Raw genomic sequence first — 19,273 nt, 5'->3', positions numbered from 1 at the left:
CCGGACCAGACGATTCCTGGAGCATCTCGATACGACTTGAAGCCAAGGAAAGAATCTACAGTTTTGACAGAGACAGGTTGAGCAACCGCCCTGGGTATTGGAAACGGAATGCAGAAATGTCAAGGGGGGAGGGGGATCAGCCCTGCGTAGTGTAGTGACACCCGTCTTGATCTTCGGTGAAGAAACTAACATCTACCCACGGGAGAAGAGCTCCTAAAATCATTTTTGTTTTTGTGTTTCTCATTTTTTTTTAGAAAGAGTTGATTTTGTTGCTAAAATGAATAAAAAGAAATGTTTTGGTGTTATAGGATTCTTTGCTACATTGACAATTATAGCAGTGATCACTTGGTCTGTTGAAATGATGATTCCTGCTCGTGAGTTGTTTGTTGTTACTACTCCCATCCCAGAGGAGCACCAGCATTTCACTCTTCCATATCATGAACGGAAACACCGCCAGTCCTACCTTATTAACACGTTTGTTCAGATGCTGCACCACACACATAGTGCTACCAACACCACTAATTGGTGGATATGTGGTATGATTACAGAGCATCAAAAGAAAGGAGGAACCCCTTTTATCCCACTTCCTTTTTCGCATAATGGCTCTTGTCGAGCCTGGTATACCCTCCTATTCTCGACTAGGAAACCTACAGTAGGTGGACTTCTTTTCCGTATGAATAAAGAATGTTATCAGGACAAAGATGGGTATCCTCAAGCCAATGGAACTATATGGGAATGGGAAGAATACCGACCGGACAATTTCTCTACGCCATATGTTTTCACCCATACAAGAGACTTTGCCAAAAATGAACCATTTGTGATTACTGTTACAAAGACTAAATCAGACTTATATGTACAAAGTACTGGACGAATTCCAGTTGGAGTTAGTGAATGTATTACAGTATTGAATATAGATGGAATAAATAATAGTTCTTTTTTAGCTTCACATAATACATATCTAGTATGTGGCAGTAATGGATACCATCAATTACCAATCGGGTGGTCAGGTGTATGTTATGTATCTTTTCTATTACCGCCTGTTTTCACCTGCATCGTATCATCGAGATTTTAAACTGTATCAAAATGTGTCATTGAATAGGAACAAAAGGACAATAAGCACTGATAAAGTGGACCAAACAGACAATAGTTTACAGCAATATGTTGATTTTAATTTGGGATTGTTTTCTTTTGTTGGGCGCTGCACTGAATAGCAGAAAAGTAAGACGGTTAACCAGAGTTGTAGAAGCTGTCACCAATCAGACTGCTATAGCGCTAGGAAATATTACTGAAGAGTTGCAAATTGCAAGAATTGTAGCGTTACAGAATAGGATGGTCTTGGACGTGATGCTAGCAGATTGATGCTTGATTCCGGTCTGGGAAAGACATGGCCTTGTAGTTCGGACTGGACTGTTCCCATGAGGCACAGGGTCAGAGCTGATTTGCATATAGCCAGTGTCTAACCCAGGGTGGTGTGGAGTGCAAAAAAACAAAGGATTTAGGCCCAGATCCTTGTACTGGGGTGAATGTATGACATTGTTCTACATTCTGTCCATCAACTGTGTTTTTTGCAATTTTCACCCCGAGTGTGCTGGGGATGCTCAGACGTGAGTCCCAGGCTCTCCACACCACTGGAGTCAAGCTATCCAGGCTGATGAAGGCTGATAGCCAGAAACCGGTCCTTGGATGCTTGATTCCGGTCTGGGAAAGACATGGCTTTGTAGTTCGGACTGGACTGTTCCCATGAGGCACAGGGTCAGAGCTGATTTGCATATAGCCAGTGTCTAACCCAGGGTGGTGTGGAGTGCAAAAAAACGATGGATTTAGGCCCAGATCCTCTTACTGGGGTGAATGTATGACATTGTTCTACATTCTGTCCATCAACTGTGTTTTTTGCAATTTTCACCCCGAGTGTGCTGGGGATGCTCAGACGTGAGTCCCAGGCTCTCCACACCACTGGAGTCAAGCTATCCAGGCTGATGAAGGCTGATAGCCAGAAACCGGTCCTTGGATGCTTGATTCCGGTCTGGGAAAGACATGGTTTTGTAGTTCGGACTGGACTGTTCCCATGAGGCACAGGGTCAGAGCTGATTTGCATATAGCCAGTGTCTAACCCAGGGTGGTGTGGAGTGCAAAATAACGATGGATTTAGGCCCAGATCCTTGTACTGGGGTGAATGTATGACATTGTTCTACATTCTGTCCATCAACTGTGTTTTTTGCAATTTTCACCCCGAGTGTGCTGGGGATGCTCAGACGTGAGTCCCAGGCTCTCCACACCACTGGAGTCAAGCTATCCAGGCTGATGAAGGCTGATAGGCAGAAACCGGTCCTTGGATGCTTGATTCCGGTCTGGGAAAGACATGGCTTTGTAGTTCGGACTGGACTGTTCCCATGAGGCACAGGGTCAGAGCTGATTTGCATATAGCCAGTGTCTAACCCAGGGTGGTGTGGAGTGCAAAAAAACGATGAATTTAGGCCCAGATCCTTGTACTGGGGTGAATGTATGACATTGTTCTACATTCTGTCCATCAACTGTGTTTTTTGCAATTTTCACCCCGAGTGTGCTGGGGATGCTCAGACGTGAGTCCCAGGCTCTCCACACCACTGGAGTCAAGCTATCCAGGCTGATGAAGGCTGATAGCAATAAACCGGTCCTTGGATGCTTGATTCCGGTTTGGGAAAGACATGGCTTTGTAGTTCGGACTGGACTGTTCCCATGAGGCACAGGGTCAGAGCTGATTTGCATATAGCCAGTGTCTAACCCAGGGTGGTGTGGAGTGCAAAAAAACGATGGATTTAGGCCCAGATCCTTGTACTGGGGTGAATGTATGACATTGTTCTACATTCTGTCCATCAACTATGTTTTTTGCAATTTTCACCCCGAGTGTGCTGGGGATGCTCAGACGTGAGTCCCAGGCTCTCCACACCACTGGAGTCAAGCTATCCAGGCTGATGAAGGCTGATAGCCAGAAACCGGTCCTTGGATGCTTGATTCCGGTCTGGGAAAGACATGGCTTTGTAGTTCGGACTGGAATGTTCCCATGAGGCACAAGTTCAGAGCTGATTTGCATATAGCCAGTGTCTAACCCAGGGTGGTGTGGAGTGCAAAAAAACGATGGATTTAGGCCCAGATCCTTGTACTGGGGTGAATGTATGACATTGTTCTACATTCTGTCCATCAACTGTGTTTTTTGCAATTTTCACCCCGAGTGTGCTGGGGATGCTCAGACGTGAGTCCCAGGCTCTCCACACCACTGGAGTCAAGCTATCCAGGCTGATGAAGGCTGATAGCCAGAAACCGGTCCTTGGATGCTTGATTCCGGTCTGGGAAAGACATGGCTTTGTAGTTCGGACTGGACTGTTCCCATGAGGCACAGGGTCAGAGCTGATTTGCGTATAGCCAGTGTCTAACCCAGGGTGGTGTGGAGTGTAAAAAAACGATGGATTTAGGCCCAGATCCTTGTACTGGGGTGAATGTATGACATTGTTCTACATTCTGTCCATCAACTGTGTTTTTTGCAATTTTCACCCCGAGTGTGCTGGGGATGCTCAGACGTGAGTCCCAGGCTCTCCACACCACTGGAGTCAAGCTATCCAGGCTGATGAAGGCTGATAGCCAGAAACCGGTCCTTGGATGCTTTATTCGGGTCTGGGAAAGACATGGCTTTGTAGTTCGGACTGGACTGTTCCCATGAGGCACAGGGTCAGAGCTGATTTGCATATAGCCAGTGTCTAACCCAGGGTGGTGTGGAGTGCAAAAAAACGATGGATTTAGGCCCAGATCCTTGTACTGGGGTGAATGTATGACATTGTTCTACATTCTGTCCATCAACTGTGTTTTTTGCAATTTTCACCCCGAGTGTGCTGGGGATGCTCAGACGTGAGTCCCAGGCTCTCCACACCACTGGAGTCAAGCTATCCAGGCTGATGAAGGCTGATAGCCAGAAACCGGTCCTTGGATGCTTGATTCCGGTCTGGGAAAGACATGGCTTTGTAGTTCGGACTGGACTGTTCCCATGAGGCACAGGGTCAGAGCTGATTTGCATATAGCCAGTGTCTAACCCAGGGTGGTGTGGAGTGTAAAAAAACGAGGGATTTAGGCCCAGATCCTTGTACTGGGGTGAATGTATGACATTGTTCTACATTCTGTCCATCAACTGTGTTTTTTGCAATTTTCACCCCGAGTGTGCTGGGGATGCTCAGACGTGAGTCCCAGGCTCTCCACACCACTGGAGTCAAGCTATCCAGGCTGATGAAGGCTGATAGCCAGAAACCGGTCCTTGGATGCTTTATTCCGGTCTGGGAAAGACATGGCTTTGTAGTTCGGACTGGACTGTTCCCATGAGGCACAGGGTCAGAGCTGATTTGCATATAGCCAGTGTCTAACCCAGGGTGGTGTGGAGTGCAAAAAAACGATGGATTTAGGCCCAGATCCTTGTACTGGGGTGAATGTATGACATTGTTCTACATTCTGTCCATCAACTGTGTTTTTTGCAATTTTCACTCCGAGTGTGCTGGGGATGCTCAGAAGTGAGTCCCAGGCTCTCCACACCACTGGAGTCAAGCTATCCAGGCTGATGAAGGCTGATAGCCAGAAACTGGTCCTTGGATGCTTGATTCCTGTCTGGGAAAGACATGGCTTTGTAGTTCGGACTGGACTAGTCCCATGAGGCACAGGGTCAGAGCTGATTTGCATATAGCCAGTGTCTAACCCAGGGTGGTGTGGAGTGCAAAAAAACGATGGATTTAGGCCCAGATCCTTGTACTGGGTTGAATGTATGACATTGTTCTACATTCTGTCCATCAACTGTGTTTTTTGCAATTTTCACCCCGAGTGTGCTGGGGATGCTCAGATGTGAGTCCCAGGCTCTCCACACCACTGGAGTCAAGCTATCCAGGCTGATGAAGGCTGATAGCCAGAAACCGGTCCTTGGATGCTTGATTCCGGTCTAGGAAAGACAAGGCTTGGTAGTTCGGACTGGACTGTTCCCATGAGGCACATGGTCAGAGCTGATTTGCATATAGCCAGTGTCTAAACCAGGGTGGTGTGGAGTGCAAAAAAAAACGATGGATTTAGGCCCAGATCCTTGTACTGGGGTGAATGTATGACATTGTTCTACATTCTGTCCATCAAGTGTGTTTTTTGCAATTTTCACGCCGAGTGTGCTGGGGATGCTCAGACGTGAGTCCCAGGCTCTCCACACCACTGGAGTCAAGCTATCCCGGCTGATGAAGGCTGATAGCCAGAAACCGGTCCTTGGATGCTTGATTCCGGTCTGGGAAAGACATGGCTTTGTAGTTCGGACTGGACTGTTCCCATGAGGCACAGGGTCAGAGCTGATTTGCATATAGCCATTGTCTAACCCAGGGTGGTGTGGAGTGCAGAAAAACCGATGGATTTAGGCCCAGATCCTTGTACTGGGGTGAATGTATGACATTGTACTACATTCTGTCCATCAACTGTGTTTTTTGCAATTTTCACCCCGAGTGTGCTGGGGATGCTCAGACGTGAGTCCCAGGCTCTCCACACCACTGGAGTCAAGCTATCCAGGCTGATGAAGGCTGATAGCCAGAAACCGGTCCTTGGATGCTTGATTCCAGTCTGGGAAAGACATGGCTTGGTAGTTCGGACTGGACTGTTCCCATGAGGCACATGGTCAGAGCTGATTTGCATATAGCCAGTGTCTAACCCAGGGTGGTGTGGAGTGCAAAAAAAAAACGATGGATTTAGGCCCAGATCCTTGTACTGGGGTGAATGTATGACATTGTTCTACATTCTGTCCATCAAGTGTGTTTTTTGCAATTTTCACCCCGAGTGTGCTGGGGATGCTCAGACGTGAGTCCCAGGCTCTCCACACCACTGGAGTCAAGCTATCCAGGCTGATGAAGGCTGATAGCCAGAAACCGGTCCTTGGATGCTTGATTCCAGTCTGGGAAAGACATGGCTTTGTAGTTCGGACTGGACTGTTCCCATGAGGCACAGGGTCAGAGCTGATTTGCATATAGCCATTGTCTAACCCAGGGTGGTGTGGAGTGCAAAAAAAACGATGGATTTAGGCCCAGATCCTTGTACTGGGGTGAATGTATGACATTGTACTACATTCTGTCCATCAACTGTGTTTTTTGCAATTTTCACCCCGAGTGTGCTGGGGATGCTCAGACGTGAGTCCCAGGCTCTCCACACCACTGGAGTCAAGCTATCCAGGCTGATGAAGGCTGATAGCCAGAAACCGGTCCTTGGATGCTTGATTCCGGTCTGGGAAAGACATGGCTTTGTAGTTCGGACTGGACTGTTCCCATGAGGCACAGGGTCAGAGCAGATTTGCATATAGCCAGTGTCTAACCCAGGGTGGTGTGGAGTGCAAAAAAACGATGGATTTAGGCCCAGATTCTTGTACTGGGGTGAATGTATGACATTGTTCTACATTCTGTCCATCAACTGTGTTTTTTGCAATTTTCACCCCGAGTGTGCTGGGGATGCTTAGACGTGAGTCCCAGGCTCTCCACACCACTGGAGTCAAGCTTTCCAGGCTGATGAAGGCTGATAGCCAGAAACCGGTCCTTGGATGCTTGATTCCGGTCTGGGAAAGACATTGCTTTGTAGTTCGGACTGGACTGTTCCCATGAGGCACAGCGTCAGAGCTGATTTGCATATAGCCAGTGTCTAACCCAGGGTGGTGTGGAGTGCAAGAAAACGATGGATTTAGGCCCAGATCCTTGTACTGGGGTGAATGTATGACATTGTTCTACATTCTGTCCATCAACTGTGTTTTTTGCAATTTTCACCCCGAGTGTGCTGGGGATGCTCAGACGTGAGTCCCAGGCTCTCCACACCACTAGAGTCAAGCTATCCAGGCTGATGAAGGCTGATAGCCAGAAACCGGTCCTTGGATGCTTGATTCCTGTCTGGGAAAGACATGGCTTTGTAGTTCGGACTGGACTGTTCCCATGAGGCACAGGGTCAGAGCTGATTTGCATATAGCCAGTGTCTAACCCAGGGTGGTGTGGAGTGCAAAAAAACGATGGATTTAGGCCCAGATCCTTGTACTGGGTTGAATGTATGACATTGTTCTACATTCTGTCCATCAACTGTGTTTTTTGCAATTTTCACCCCGAGTGTGCTGGGGATGCTCAGATGTGAGTCCCAGGCTCTCCACACCACTGGAGTCAAGCTATCCAGGCTGATGAAGGCTGATAGCCAGAAACCGGTCCTTGGATGCTTGATTCCGGTCTGGGAAAGACATGGCTTGGTAGTTCGGACTGGACTGTTCCCATGAGGCACATGGTCAGAGCTGATTTGCATATAGCCAGTGTCTAACCCAGGGTGGTGTGGAGTGCAAAAAAAATGATGGATTTAGGCCCAGATCCTTGTACTGGGGTGAATGTATGACATTGTTCTACATTCTGTCCATCAAGTGTGTTTTTTGCAATTTTCACCCCGAGTGTGCTGGGGATGCTCAGACGTGAGTCCCAGGCTCTCCACACCACTGGAGTCAAGCTATCCAGGCTGATGAAGGCTGATAGCCAGAAACCGTCCTTGGATGCTTGATTCCGGTCTGGGAAAGACATGGCTTTGTAGTTCGGACTGGACTGTTCCCATGAGGCACAGGGTCAGAGCTGATTTGCACATAGCCATTGTCTAACCCAGGGTGGTGTGGAGTGCAAAAAAAACGATGGATTTAGGCCCAGATCCTTGTACTGGGGTGAATGTATGACATTGTACTACATTCTGTCCATCAACTGTGTTTTTTGCAATTTTCACCCAGAGTGTGCTGGGGATGCTCAGACGTGAGTCCCAGGCTCTCCACACCATTGGAGTCAAGCTATCCAGGCTGATGAAGGCTGATAGCCAGAAACCGGTCCTTGGATGCTTGATTCCGGTCTGGGAAAGACATGGCTTTGTAGTTCGGACTGGACTGTTCCCATGAGGCACAGGGTCAGAGCAGATTTGCATATAGCCAGTGTCTAACCCAGGGTGGTGTGGAGTGCAAAAAAACGATGGATTTAGGCCCAGATCCTTGTACTGGGGTGAATGTATGACATTGTTCTACATTCTGTCCATCAACTGTGTTTTTTGCAATTTTCACCCCGAGTGTGCTGGGGATGCTCAGACGTGAGTCCCAGGCTCTCCACATCACTGGAGTCAAGCTATCCAGGCTGATGAAGGCTGATATCCAGAAACCGGTCCTTGGATGCTTGATTCCGGTCTGGGAAAGACATGGCTTTGTAGTTCGGACTGGACTGTTCCCATGAGGCACAGGGTCAGAGCTGATTTGTATATAGCCAGTGTCTAACCCAGGGTGGTGTTGAGTGCAAAAAAACGATGGATTTAGGCCCAGATCCTTGTACTGGGGTGAATGTATGACATTGTTCTACATTCTGTCCATCAACTGTGTTTTTTGCAATTTTCACACCGAGTGTGCTGGGGATGTTCAGACGTGAGTCCCAGGCTCTCCACACCACTGGAGTCAAGCTATCCAGGCTGATGAAGGCTGATAGCCAGAAACCGGTCCTTGGATGCTTGATTCCGGTCTGGGAAAGACATGGCTTTGTAGTTCGGACTGGACTGTTACCATGAGGCACAGGGTCAGAGCTGATTTGCATATAGCCAGTGTCTAACCCAGGGTGGTGTGGAGTGCAAAAAAACGATGGATTTAGGCCCAGATCCTTGTACTGGGGTGAATGTATGACATTGTTCTACATTCTGTCCATCAACTGTGTTTTTTGCAATTTTCACCCCGAGTGTGCTGGGGATGCTCAGACGTGAGTCCCAGGCTCTCCACACCACTGGAGTCAAGCTATCCAGGCTGATGAAGGCTGATAGCCAGAAACCGGTCCTTGGATGCTTGATTCCGGTCTGGGAAAGACATGGCTTTGTAGTTCGGACTGGACTGTTACCATGAGGCACAGGGTCAGAGCTGATTTGCATATTGCCAGTGTCTAACCCAGGGTGGTGTGGAGTGCAAATAAACGATGGATTTAGGCCCAGATCCTTGTACTGGGGTGAATGTATGACATTGTTCTACATTCTGTCCATCAACTGTGTTTTTTGCAATTTTCACACCGAGTGTGCTGGGGATGCTCAGACGTGAGTCCCAGGCTCTCCACACCACTGGAGTCAAGCTATCCAGGCTGATGAAGGCTGATAGCCAGAAACCGGTCCTTGGATGCTTGATTCCGGTCTGGGAAAGACATGGCTTTGTAGTTCGGACTGGACTGTTACCATGAGGCACAGGGTCAGAGCTGATTTGCATATAGCCAGTGTCTAACCCAGGGTGGTGTGGAGTGCAAATAAACGATGGATTTAGGCCCAGATCCTTGTACTGGGGTGAATGTATGACATTGTTCTACATTCTGTCCATCAACTGTGTTTTTTTGCAATTTTCACACCGAGTGTGTTGGGGATACTCAGACGTGAGTCCCAGGCTCTCCACACCACTGGAGTCAAGCTATCCAGGCTGATGAAGGCTGATAGCCAGAAACCGGTCCTTGGATGCTTGATTCCGGTCTGGGAAAGACATGGCTTTGTAGTTCGGACTGGACTGTTCCCATGAGGCACAGGGTCAGAGCTGATTTGCATATAGCCAGTGTCTAACCCAGGGTGGTGTGGAGTGCAAAAAAACGATGGATTTAGGCCCAGATCCTTGTACTGGGGTGAATGTATGACATTGTTCTACATTCTGTCCATCAACTGTGTTTTTTGCAATTTTCACCCCGAGTGTGCTGGGGATGCTCAGACGTGAGTCCCAGGCTCTCCACACCACTGGAGTCAAGCTATCCAGGCTGATGAAGGCTGATAGCCAGAAACCGGTCCTTGGATGCTTGATTCCGGTCTGGGAAAGACATGGTTTTGTAGTTCGGACTGGACTGTTCCCATGAGGCACAGGGTCAGAGCTGATTTGCATATAGCCAGTGTCTAACCCAGGGTGGTGTGGAGTGCAAAATAACGATGGATTTAGGCCCAGATCCTTGTACTGGGGTGAATGTATGACATTGTTCTACATTCTGTCCATCAACTGTGTTTTTTGCAATTTTCACCCCGAGTGTGCTGGGGATGCTCAGACGTGAGTCCCAGGCTCTCCACACCACTGGAGTCAAGCTATCCAGGCTGATGAAGGCTGATAGGCAGAAACCGGTCCTTGGATGCTTGATTCCGGTCTGGGAAAGACATGGCTTTGTAGTTCGGACTGGACTGTTCCCATGAGGCACAGGGTCAGAGCTGATTTGCATATAGCCAGTGTCTAACCCAGGGTGGTGTGGAGTGCAAAAAAACGATGAATTTAGGCCCAGATCCTTGTACTGGGGTGAATGTATGACATTGTTCTACATTCTGTCCATCAACTGTGTTTTTTTCAATTTTCACCCCGAGTGTGCTGGGGATGCTCAGACGTGAGTCCCAGGCTCTCCACACCACTGGAGTCAAGCTATCCAGGCTGATGAAGGCTGATAGCCAGAAACCGGTCCTTGGATGCTTGATTCCGGTTTGGGAAAGACATGGCTCTGTAGTTCGGACTGGAATGTTCCCATGAGGCACAAGTTCAGAGCTGATTTGCATATAGCCAGTGTCTAACCCAGGGTGGTGTGGAGTGCAAAAAAACGATGGATTTAGGCCCAGATCCTTGTACTGGGGTGAATGTATGACATTGTTCTACATTCTGTCCATCAACTGTGTTTTTTGCAATTTTCACCCCGAGTGTGCTGGGGATGCTCAGACGTGAGTCCCAGGCTCTCCACACCACTGGAGTCAAGCTATCCAGGCTGATGAAGGCTGATAGCCAGAAACCGGTCCTTGGATGCTTGATTCCGGTCTGGGAAAGACATGGCTTTGTAGTTCGGACTGGACTGTTCCCATGAGGCACAGGGTCAGAGCTGATTTGCGTATAGCCAGTGTCTAACCCAGGGTGGTGTGGAGTGTAAAAAAACGATGGATTTAGGCCCAGATCCTTGTACTGGGGTGAATGTATGACATTGTTCTACATTCTGTCCATCAACTGTGTTTTTTGCAATTTTCACCCCAAGTGTGCTGGGGATGCTCAGATGTGAGTCCCAGGCTCTCCACACCACTGGAGTCAAGCTATCCAGGCTGATGAAGGCTGATAGCCAGAAACCGGTCCTTGGATGCTTGATTCCGGTCTGGGAAAGACATGGCTTGGTAGTTCGGACTGGACTGTTCCCATGAGGCACATGGTCAGATCTGATTTGCATATAGCCAGTGTCTAACCCAGGGTGGTGTGGAGTGCAAAAAAACGATGGATTTAGGCCCAGATCCTTGTACTGGGGTGAATGTATGACATTGTTCTACATTCTGTCCATCAACTATGTTTTTTGCAATTTTCACCCCGAGTGTGCTGGGGATGCTCAGACGTGAGTCCCAGGCTCTCCACACCACTGGAGTCAAGCTATCCAGGCTGATGAAGGCTGATAGCCAGAAACCGGTCCTTGGATGCTTGATTCCAGTCTGGGAAAGACATGGCTTTGTAGTTCGGACTGGACTGTTCCCATGAGGCACAGGGTCAGAGCTGATTTGCATATAGCCAGTGTCTAACCCAGGGTGGTGTGGAGTGTAAAAAAACGAGGGATTTAGGGCCAGATCCTTGTACTGGGGTGAATGTATGACATTGTTCTACATTCTGTCCATCAACTGTGTTTTTTGCAATTTTCACCCCGAGTGTGCTGGGGATGCTCAGACGTGAGTCCCAGGCTCTTCACACCACTGGAGTCAAGCTATCCAGGCTGATGAAGGCTGATAGCCAGAAACCGGTCCTTGGATGCTTTATTCCGGTCTGGGAAAGACATGGCTTTGTAGTTCGGACTGGACTGTTCCCATGAGGCACAGGGTCAGAGCTGATTTGCATATAGCCAGTGTCTAACCCAGGGTGGTGTGGAGTGCAAAAAAACGATGGATTTAGGCCCAGATCCTTGTACTGGGGTGAATGTATGACATTGTTCTACATTCTGTCCATCAACTGTGTTTTTTGCAATTTTCACCCCGAGTGTGCTGGGGATGCTCAGACGTGAGTCCCAGGCTCTCCACACCACTGGAGTCAAGCTATCCAGGCTGATGAAGGCTGATAGCCAGAAACTGGTCCTTGGATGCTTGATTCCTGTCTGGGAAAGACATGGCTTTGTAGTTCGGACTGGACTAGTCCCATGAGGCACAGGGTCAGAGCTGATTTGCATATAGCCAGTGTCTAACCCAGGGTGGTGTGGAGTGCAAAAAAACGATGGATTTAGGCCCAGATCCTTGTACTGGGTTGAATGTATGACATTGTTCTACATTCTGTCCATCAACTGTGTTTTTTGCAATTTTCACCCCGAGTGTGCTGGGGATGCTCAGATGTGAGTCCCAGGCTCTCCACACCACTGGAGTCAAGCTATCCAGGCTGATGAAGGCTGATAGCCAGAAACCGGTCCTTGGATGCTTGATTCCGGTCTAGGAAAGACAAGGCTTGGTAGTTCGGACTGGACTGTTCCCATGAGGCACATGGTCAGAGCTGATTTGCATATAGCCAGTGTCTAACCCAGGGTGGTGTGGAGTGCAAAAAAAAACGATGGATTTAGGCCCAGATCCTTGTGCTGGGGTGAATGTATGACATTGTTCTACATTCTGTCCATCAAGTGTGTTTTTTGCAATTTTCACCCCGAGTGTGCTGGGGATGCTCAGACGTGAGTCCCAGGCTCTCCACACCACTGGAGTCAAGCTATCCAGGCTGATGAAGGCTGATAGCCAGAAACCGGTCCTTGGATGCTTGATTCCGGTCTGGGAAAGACATGGCTTTGTAGTTCGGACTGGACTGTTCCCATGAGGCACAGGGTCAGAGCTGATTTGCATATAGCCATTGTCTAACCCAGGGTGGTGTGGAGTGCAAAAAAACCGATGGATTTAGGCCCAGATCCTTGTACTGGGGTGAATGTATGACATTGTACTACATTCTGTCCATCAACTGTGTTTTTTGCAATTTTCACCCCGAGTGTGCTGGGGATGCTCAGACGTGAGTCCCAGGCTCTCCACACCACTGGAGTCAAGCTATCCAGGCTGATGAAGGCTGATAGCCAGAAACCGGTCCTTGGATGCTTGATTCCAGTCTGGGAAAGACATGGCTTGGTAGTTCGGACTGGACTGTTCCCATGAGGCACATGGTCAGAGCTGATTTGCATATAGCCAGTGTCTAACCCAGGGTGGTGTGGAGTGCAAAAAAAAACGATGGATTTAGGCCCAGATCCTTGTACTGGGGTGAATGTATGACATTGTTCTACATTCTGTCCATCAAGTGTTTTTTTTGCAATTTTCACCCCGAGTGTGCTGGGGATGCTCAGACGTGAGTCCCAGGCTCTCCACACCACTGGAGTCAAGCTATCCAGGCTGATGAAGGCTGATAGCCAGAAACCGGTCCTTGGATGCTTGATTCCAGTCTGGGAAAGACATGGCTTTGTAGTTCGGACTGGACTGTTCCCATGAGGCACAGGGTCAGAGCTGATTTGCATATAGCCATTGTCTAACCCAGGGTGGTGTGGAGTGCAAAAAAAACGATGGATTTAGGCCCAGATCCTTGTACTGGGGTGAATGTATGACATTGTACTACATTCTGTCCATCAACTGTGTTTTTTGCAATTTTCACCCCGAGTGTGCTGGGGATGCTCAGACGTGAGTCCCAGGCTCTCCACACCACTGGAGTCAAGCTATCCAGGCTGATGAAGGCTGATAGCCAGAAACCGGTCCTTGGATGCTTGATTCCGGTCTGGGAAAGACATGGCTTTGTAGTTCGGACTGGACTGTTCCCATGAGGCACAGGGTCAGAGCAGATTTGCATATAGCCAGTGTCTAACCCAGGGTGGTGTGGAGTGCAAAAAAACGATGGATTTAGGCCCAGATTCTTGTACTGGGGTGAATGTATGACATTGTTCTACATTCTGTCCATCAACTGTGTTTTTTGCAATTTTCACCCCGAGTGTGCTGGGGATGCTTAGACGTGAGTCCCAGGCTCTCCACACCACTGGAGTCAAGCTTTCCAGGCTGATGAAGGCTGATAGCCAGAAACCGGTCCTTGGATGCTTGATTCCGGTCTGGGAAAGACATTGCTTTGTAGTTCGGACTGGACTGTTCCCATGAGGCACAGCGTCAGAGCTGATTTGCATATAGCCAGTGTCTAACCCAGGGTGGTGTGGAGTGCAAAAAAACGATGGATTTAGGCCCAGATCCTTGTACTGGGGTGAATGTATGACATTGTTCTACATTCTGTCCATCAACTGTGTTTTTTGCAATTTTCACCCCGAGTGTGCTGGGGATGCTCAGACGTGAGTCCCAGGCTCTCCACACCACTGGAGTCAAGCTATCCAGGCTGATGAAGGCTGATAGCCAGAAACCGGTCCTTGGATGCTTGATTCCTGTCTGGGAAAGACATGGCTTTGTAGTTCGGACTGGACTGTTCCCATGAGGCACAGGGTCAGAGCTGATTTGCATATAGCCAGTGTCTAACCCAGGGTGGTGTGGAGTGCAAAAAAACGATGGATTTAGGCCCAGATCCTTGTACTGGGTTCAATGTATGACATTGTTCTACATTCTGTCCATCAACTGTGTTTTTTGCAATTTTCACCCCGAGTGTGCTGGGGATGCTCAGATGTGAGTCCCAGGCTCTCCACACCACTGGAGTCAAGCTATCCAGGCTGATGAAGGCTGATAGCCAGAAACCGGTCCTTGGATGCTTGATTCCGGTCTGGGAAAGACATGGCTTGGTAGTTCGGACTGGACTGTTCCCATGAGGCACATGGTCAGAGCTGATTTGCATATAGCCAGTGTCTAACCCAGGGTGGTGTGGAGTGCAAAAAAAACGATGGATTTAGGCCCAGATCCTTGTACTGGGGTGAATGTATGACATTGTTCTACATTCTGTCCATCAAGTGTGTTTTTTGCAATTTTCACCCCGAGTGTGCTGGGGATGCTCAGACGTGAGTCCCAGGCTCTCCACACCACTGGAGTCAAGCTATCCAGGCTGATGAAGGCTGATAGCCAGAAACCGGTCCTTGGATGCTTGATTCCGGTCTGGGAAAGACATGGCTTTGTAGTTCGGACTGGACTGTTCCCATGAGGCACAGGGTCAGAGCTGATTTGCATATAGCCATTGTCTAACCCAAGGTGGTGTGGAGTGCAAAAAAAACGATGGATTTAGGCCCAGATCCTTGTACTGGGGTGAATGTATGACATTGTACTACATTCTGTCCATCAACTGTGTTTTTTGCAATTTTCACCCCGAGTGTGCTGGGGATGCTCAGACGTGAGTCCCAGGCTCTCCACACCACTGGAGTCAAGCTATCCAGGCTGATGAAGGCTGATAGCCAGAAACCGGTCCTTGGATGCTTGATTCCGGTCTGGGAAAGACATGGCTTTGTAGTTCGGACTGGACTGTTCCCATGAGGCACAGGGTCAGAGCAGATTTGCATATAGCCAGTGTCTAACCCAGGGTGGTGTGGAGTGCAAAAAAACGATGGATTTAGGCCCAGATCCTTGTACTGGGGTGAATGTATGACATTGTTCTACATTCTGTCCATCAACTGTGTTTTTTGCAATTTTCACCCCGAGTGTGCTGGGGATGCTCAGACGTGAGTCCCAGGCTCTCCACACCACTGGAGTCAAGCTTTCCAGGCTGATGAAGGCTGATAGCCAGAAACCGGTCCTTGGATGCTTGATTCCGGTCTGGGAAAGACATTGCTTTGTAGTTCGGACTGGACTGTTCCCATGAGGCACAGGGTCAGAGCTGATTTGCATATAGCCAGTGTCTAACCCAGGGTGGTGTGGAGTGCAAAAAAACGATGGATTTAGGCCCAGATCCTTGTACTGGGGTGAATGTATGACATTGTTCTACATTCTGTCCATCAACTGTGTTTTTTGCAATTTTCACCCCGAGTGTGCTGGGGATGCTCAGACGTGAGTCCCAGGCTCTCCACATCACTGGAGTCAAGCTATCCAGGCTGATGAAGGCTGATATCCAGAAACCGGTCCTTGGATGCTTGATTCCGGTCTGGGAAAGACATGGCTTTGTAGTTCGGACTGGACTGTTCCGATGAGGCACAGGGTCAGAGCTGATTTGTATATAGCCAGTGTCTAACCCAGGGTGGTGTTAAGTGCAAAAAAACGATGGATTTAGGCCCAGATCCTTGTACTGGGGTGAATGTATGACATTGTTCTACATTCTGTCCATCAACTGTGTTTTTTGCAATTTTCACACCGAGTGTGCTGGGGATGTTCAGACATGAGTCCCAGGCTCTCCACACCACTGGAGTCAAGCTATCCAGGCTGATGAAGGCTGATAGCCAGAAACCGGTCCTTGGATGCTTGATTCCGGTCTGGGAAAGACATGGCTTTGTAGTTCGGACTGGACTGTTACCATGAGGCACAGGGTCAGAGCTGATTTGCATATAGCCAGTGTCTAACCCAGGGTGGTGTGGAGTGCAAAAAAACGATGGATTTAGGCCCAGATCCTTGTACTGGGGTGAATGTATGACATTGTTCTACATTCTGTCCACCAACTGTGTTTTTTGCAATTTTCACCCCGAGTGTGCTGGGGATGCTCAGACGTGAGTCCCAGGCTCTCCACACCACTGGAGTCAAGCTATCCAGGCTGATGAAGGCTGATAGCCAGAAACCGGTCCTTGGATGCTTGATTCCGGTCTGGGAAAGACATGGCTTTGTAGTTCGGACTGGACTGTTACCATGAGGCACAGGGTCAGAGCTGATTTGCATATTGCCAGTGTCTAACCCAGGGTGGTGTGGAGTGCAAATAAACGATGGATTTAGGCCCAGATCCTTGTACTGGGGTGAATGTATGACATTGTTCTACATTCTGTCCATCAACTGTGTTTTTTGCAATTTTCACACCGAGTGTGCTGGGGATGCTCAGACGTGAGTCCCAGGCTCTCCACACCACTGGAGTCAAGCTATCCAGGCTGATGAAGGCTGATAGCCAGAAACCGGTCCTTGGATGCTTGATTCCGGTCTGGGAAAGACATGGCTTTGTAGTTCGGACTGGACTGTTACCATGAGGCACAGGGTCAGAGGTGATTTGCATATAGCCAGTGTCTAACCCAGGGTGGTGTCGAGTGCAAATAAACGATGGATTTAGGCCCAGATCCTTGTACTGGGGTGAATGTATGACATTGTTCTACATTCTGTCCATCAACTGTGTTTTTTTGCAATTTTCACACCGAGTGTGCTGGGGATACTCAGACGTGAGTCCCAGGCTCTCCACACCACTGGAGTCAAGCTATCCAGGCTGATGAAGGCTGATAGCCAGAAACCGGTCCTTGGATGCTTGATTCCGGTCTGGGAAAGACATGGCTTTGTAGTTCGGACTGGACTGTTCCCATGAGGCACAGGGTCAGAGCTGATTTGCATATAGCCAGTGTCTAACCCAGGGTGGTGTGGAGTGCAAAAAAAAGATGGATTTAGGCCCAGATCCTTGTACTGGGGTGAATGTATGACATTGTTCTACATTCTGTCCATCAACTGTGTTTTTTGCAATTTTCACCCCGAGTGTGCTGGGGATGCTCAGACGTGAGTCCCAGGCTCTCCACACCACTGGAGTCAAGCTATCCAGGCTGATGAAGGCTGATAGCCAGAAACCGGTCCTTGGATGCTTGATTCCGGTCTGGGAAAGACATGGCTTTGTAGTTCGGACTGGACTGTTCCCATGAGGCACAGGGTCAGAGCTGATTTGCATAAAGCCAGTGTCTAACCCAGGGTGGTGTGGAGTGCAAAAAAATGATGGATTTAGGCCCAGATCCTTGTACTGGGGTGAATGTATGACATTGTTCTACATTCTGTCCATTAAATGTGTTTTTTGCAATTTTCACCCCGAGTGTGCTGAGGATGCTCAGACGTGAGTCCCAGGCTCTCCACACCACTGGAGTCAAGCTATCCAGGCTGATGAAGGCTGATAGCCATAAACCGGTCCTTGGATGCTTGATTCCAGTTTGGGAAAGACATGGCTTTGTAGTTCGGACTGGACTGTTCCCATGAGGCACAGGGTCAGAGCTGATTTGCATATAGCCAGTGTCTAACCCAGGGTGGTGTGGAGTGCAAAAAAACGATGGATTTAGGCCCAGATCCTTGTACTGGGGTGAATATATGACATTGTTCTGCATTCTGTCCATCAACTGTGTTTTTTGCAATTTTCACCCCGAGTGTGCTGGGGATGCTCAGACGTGAGTCCCAGGCTCTCCACACCACTGGAGTCAAGCTATCCAGGCTGATGAAGGCTGATACTCAGAAACCGGTCCTTGGATGCGTGATTCTGGTCTGGGAAAGACATGGCTTTGTAGTTCGGACTGGACTGTTCCCATGAGGCACAGGGTCAGAGCTGATTTGCATATAGCCAGTGTCTAACCCAGGGTGGTGTGGAGTTTAAAAAATACGATGGATTTAGGCCCAGATCCTTGTACTGGGTTGAATGTATGACATTGTTCTACATTCTGTCCATCAACTGTGTTTTTTGCAATTTTCACCCCGAGTGTGCTGGGGATGCTCAGATGTGAGTCCCAGGCTCTCCACACCACTGGAGTCAAGCTATCCAGACTTATGAAGGCTGATAGCCAGAAACCGGTCCTTGGATGCTTGATTCCGGTCTGGGAAAGACATGGCTTTGTAGTTCGGACTGGACTGTTCCCATGAGGCACAGGGTCAGAGCTGATTTGCATATAGCCAGTGTCTAACCCAGGGTGGTGTGGAGTGAAAAAAAACGATGGATTTAGGCCCAGATCCTTGTACTGGGGTGAATGTATGACATTGTTCTACATTCTGTCCATCAACTGTGTTTTTTGCAATTTTCACCCCGAGTGTGCTGGGGATGCTCAGACGTGAGTCCCAGGCTCTCCACGCCACTGGAGTCAAGCTATCCAGGCTGATGAAGGCTGATAGCCAGAAACCGGTCCTTGGATACTTGATTCCGGTCTAGGAAAGACATGGCTTTGTAGTTCGGACTGGACTGTTCCCATGAGGCACAGGGTCAGAGCTGATTTGCATATAGCCAGTGTCTAACCCAGGGTGGTGTGGAGTGCAAAAAAACGATGGATTTAGGCCCAGATCCTTGTACTGGGGTGAATGTATGACATTGTTCTACATTCTGTCCATCAACTGTGTTTTTTGCAATTTTCACCCCGAGTGTGCTGGGGATGCTCAGACGTGAGTCCCAGGCTCTCCACACCACTGGAGTCAAGCTATCCAGGCTGATGAAGGCTGATAGCCAGAAACCGGTCCTTGGATGCTTGATTCCGGTCTGGGA

The sequence above is a fragment of the Lissotriton helveticus genome, chromosome 4_2 (assembly GCF_964261635.1).
Source record: "Lissotriton helveticus chromosome 4_2, aLisHel1.1, whole genome shotgun sequence".
In the NCBI taxonomy this organism is placed as follows: Eukaryota; Metazoa; Chordata; class Amphibia; order Caudata; family Salamandridae; genus Lissotriton; species Lissotriton helveticus.
This window is presented reverse-complemented; position numbering follows the sequence as displayed.